Source organism: Polistes canadensis, unplaced genomic scaffold, assembly GCF_001313835.1.
Source record: "Polistes canadensis isolate GaletaPanama2010 unplaced genomic scaffold, ASM131383v1 scaffold_616, whole genome shotgun sequence".
NCBI lineage: Eukaryota > Metazoa > Arthropoda > Insecta > Hymenoptera > Vespidae > Polistes > Polistes canadensis.
In genome coordinates, this window is record NW_014570163.1 from 1 (window position 1) to 4,609 (window position 4,609).

Consider the following 4,609-nt stretch of genomic DNA (forward strand, 5'->3'; position numbering starts at 1 on the left):
ATTATTTTTATTAGTAACTTATAATATTTGTACTTTTACTGTTTCTTAATTAAATTTTTTAATATAAAATCACGCGTTTAAATTTAATTTTATTTTACAAACGGTAAATAGAGATTGGATAAAAATAAATAGGTACTTCAAATGATAAGTGCATCTGTGAATTGGACCACTTATATGTTAGGCTATTTCATGACTCGATTCTATGATTAATGTAGTTTTCTTTTTGTTACAGGTGATCATCGTTGGATTTAATAACAAATTTTGGAGATATTTTGCTTTTGGAACTTTATGACTACTTTTTAAAATATATATATTTTGTATATTATATTAATATGCATTTCTGAAGGCACACATAAAAACTAAGTATGGCATATACATTTTTATTTGGAATTCTATAACAAATATTGATCTTAATATTAGTGAAAATGTATCAAAGATTTGGCATATTGTTTTTAACAAAATAATTGTCAAATTTACATTAATATTTTCAATACTCAGAAACGGAAATTCACGATTTTTTTAAAGAGTTTCACAGTCAATCATACTTTCTTTTATCAATCTATTGATTGATTTCTTTCTTATTCCTTATTATTGAATTTAAATTTTTCTAAAAAACCAAAAAACGAAAGCTTCTACATAAAATTCGTTGAATTTTAGAATACCCAAATATGTTATAAAACGAGGTTCTTAAAATTTCGGAGAACACAGAATAATTACATTATAATGGCAAAAATTAATCGTAAAACGTAGGCTTTAGCGTAGACTTCTAATATAAAATTGTTATTAGGATACATTCAATTACAAATGTGATTTAAATTTAAAATTTACGTGACGAGTTACCATCGGTTTCCGTGGTGTAGTGGTTATCACATCCGCCTAACACGCGGAAGGTCCCCGGTTCGATCCCGGGCGGAAACATTTTTTACATTTTTTTATTCGTTCAATGAAAAATTATTTTTTTTAATATTTGAAGATATTAATATTTTCGTTTAATATTTTTGCGACGCTTGAAATATTAATTTTATTCAAAATTCTTTTTATTTAATAATAAGAATATAAAACATTATTGTAAAAATTTGAAGGTAGATTAAAACATATATTACAAGCGGTTTCCGTGGTGTAGTGGTTATCACATCCGCCTAACACGCGGAAGGTCCCCGGTTCGATCCCGGGCGGAAACATTTTTTTTATTTTCTTTTTTAACTTTATTAATTATTTAATTTTTTATTTTTTTTTGTATGTGTCGGATATCTCGCAATAAGTTTTCATAAATATAAATATTAGATATAATTTTTGTTGATTAAGTTTTTAATATTCATTACTCATGATCAGTATGTATATCTATACGATTTTTAATTATTCTCTGATGGTAATCACTACACTTACCGACGTAACTAACGTTCTTACCAAAAATCGGTAACAAAGTCCTTAACAAAAGTCGGTATTAAAGTTCTTTCTAAATGTCGGTAATAAAGATCAATATTATAGTTCCTATTATTTGGAAATCTTATAAAAGGTGCTACAAATTCAACAGCATATACATCGCCGCTGTGTATCTAATGTAATATCGATGTAACTGAATGCTTAATTTACGAGCTGTATCTTAGCGTTACTAAGGAATCAAAGACTAAGTATTTTTAAGCTTGATTTCGTTCTCGACAAGTTACTTGCATTAATCCAATTTACGTGTATCAATTGCATCTCTTTAATACTTGGAGCAAATTTATTTACATAAAAATCGCAAGGTCAGTAAATGAATCAGATTATTTATCGTAATATTAATTAAAAAATTTTGTCGTGACATAAAATAAAATAAAGATTTGCTAAGAAATAAACGTAGAATAACGAGTTAAGCGTTAAAAACACTTTGCATTTTTGTATTCGTTATAATGTTAACTCGCAAGTAGGAGAAATTCTCTCCCCGCAGGTGAAATGATCAAAGTTCGGAGGGTTTGCTTGTCGGCTGTCGACATCAATTTGGAGTTAATATGTCAGAAGGAAAGTACGGGATCGGCTCAGAGTCGTCTTTGATCTCGACGCCCTGTATACACTTCTCCTATTCTTGCTACTCCTTCCTTCTCTTCGTTCGTTAATCGTGACGGTTGTCCGGCACCTTCCGAAAACTCACCCTTACAGTCACACGCCAGAAAACGACGTAATCGGAGGGATTGCTAAATCCAATTTTATTGTTTGCCCGCTTAGGACTGCTCGAATTACTCTCTCTATTTCTTTCTATCTTTCTTTCTTTCTTTCTTTCTTTCTCAATCGAGAGAGAAAGAGAAACCATTACGTACACGATTTTAATCGGTTATGCGATTATTATCTGCCAAGGGAGATAGACACGCTTTCATTTCGTATTCTCAATCACTAATTATTGGAAATAGAAAGATAGAAATCATCATAATATATAAAAAGCTACTCAACCTTATTTCATTGCAAATTTGCTTTCGTTTTTATTACTTTTCATATTTTCATTGTCACTCTTCATATATGCACGTGTACGTGTACACGCATGCAGCACAAGTCAAAAGATTAGGATACCTTCGTAGGCTCGAGTTAGTTCTCTTCTCATTTATTTATAATAAAATCTCTATACAATCAATAATGGAGGAGTGAGCGAGTGAACGAGAACGTTCAAAGGAAGAAAAGAAAAATGTCACAACAGATTTTGTAATATAACACACGTATGGCGTTCGACCAAAAGTCGTAGATCATTTCGTCGGTTAGAGAAAAGGGGGAGGAGAGGAGGAGGAGTAGGTAGAGAGGTGTGCTGCGAGCTGCACATTATAACGGGGACATAATGGTGTACCAATGTGTACATATTCTCCTCCGGGGACACAGAATGTGCTTTTGGTGTTTGGTCTCCATTAATATCGGATCGACTCGATGGTTATACTGCAGTCCACCATCTCTTCTGTATCATCTCTCGGTATCATCTCTCTTTCTCTCTTTTTTTTTTTTTTATAGAGCCATATGTCTCCGATGCATCGCAACCCCCATCCTCCTGCTAGTGTACGCTCATTTGTCAGCACACAATCTGCCATCGTTTGCGATTTGATGTTTGTAGTCAAAACACGTGGACAATATTTTTGCAAAATTACGAGCAGCACCGTTGCAGGGACAAATTTCAGCCCTCCTATCATTCATCTTTTTTTTTTTTTTTTCGGGGGTTTTTCTTTTTTTTTCTTTTCGAATGGAAAAAATACCTGTGTCGCGTTGACGAACTACGCCGTAAACACGTTGCAAATCATTGAATCGTTTTATTGCATAGTAGATACAATTTATTATTTTATCAATCGCGTATTTTAAAAACGCGTTTTCGAGATTTTGTTATTTTATTTGATTTTCTTTTCTTTTTGTGTATTGTTAGAAATATATTTTGTCACGTCATAGAGAAATACGAGAAACTGTAAGGACTATATTTAATCTAGAGGAAGGAAGACAGTCGATGCAGAAAAATGAAACGATCTTGTAGATATTAGGGGTTGTTGAATAAGCCGAAGGGTTCCCGATTCCGTGTCCTTCGGGTGCATTTAAAAAGATCATGGGATATAGAACAATGTAGGGCCTTTTATCCTATTCTATCAGTTTCCTTTTCCCTTTCGTCCTTTTTTACTACGAACAAAAAAAATAAAAAAGAAAATATCAATTGAATCTTGGTTTCTCTATTATTATTTCTTCCACATATTGTGAAATACACCTACTAACAAATTTCGTAAACATTTACTGATATATTTTACGATTTTTGTTATTAATTATAAAACTATTTTTGCGAGAGACACACAATATGAACTTTTGAGTTTTTCGTAGAAGTGTGAAATAAAAATAAAACGAAGAAAAATAATATGCTTATCGTATTTACGAGAAGGGTAGGGTGGTGACGCATGGAGAAAGGAAAAAAAAGAAAAGGAAGAAGGGGGGTGCGTGGAAGCGCGAAATAGTGCGGGACTTTTTGGAGTGGGGGAGAAAAAGATCCAGACAAACCTCCCTTTTTTGGGTTTGGGGTTGCGTATAATATCAATGGACGATGACTGGGTGCCGATGATCGCGTCACATTAGCAGTCAAGCGTTCTATGAGCGACTACCACCACCGTTCGTTCTTCCTACGAATTTAATACGCGCTAGCGCTTCTCTCTCTTTCTATCTCTTTTCATCCCCCTGCATACGAACACAAGACATATACACGCACGCGTATACGCACACACATATATACACATTTGTTATATTATATCGCAGTAACCCCTAGCTAGAGTAGCGGTACGGTTGGTTCGATGTAAAATAAACGATATCTAATTACAACCGAGATCCATTTATGTAGCGCGAATTTCGAAGGGGCTCTGAAAGGTGCTTGCTTCTTCCGCATAATTGGATAACGAAATTATGTCTTCAGACAAATGTACATATGGTAGATCAAGAATAGAAGATATATTTCAGATTATTATATATATGTGTTTTTTTTTTTCACAAGATCTACGTATATTTTGTATCATTTTTTTCATTTTACAATACATCGATGTAAATATTTTATGCAATATAGTTACGGGAAATAAACAAATTATTCTTTTCGTTAGTTAACCCTTCTTTGCATGATTTTTTCTTTTTTTTTTTT

At 32.8% G+C, this 4,609-nt stretch overlaps 2 non-coding genes across 2 annotated transcripts; both read left to right on the forward strand.

Moving 5' to 3' along the window:
* Positions 1-845: 845 nt before the first annotated feature.
* Positions 846-918, forward strand: Trnav-aac. The gene has a single exon. It is a non-coding gene; the product is annotated as a tRNA-Val (tRNA).
* A 190-nt stretch (positions 919-1,108) lies between these two features.
* Positions 1,109-1,181, forward strand: Trnav-aac. The gene has a single exon. It is a non-coding gene; the product is annotated as a tRNA-Val (tRNA).
* The last annotated feature ends 3,428 nt before the right edge of the window (positions 1,182-4,609 follow it).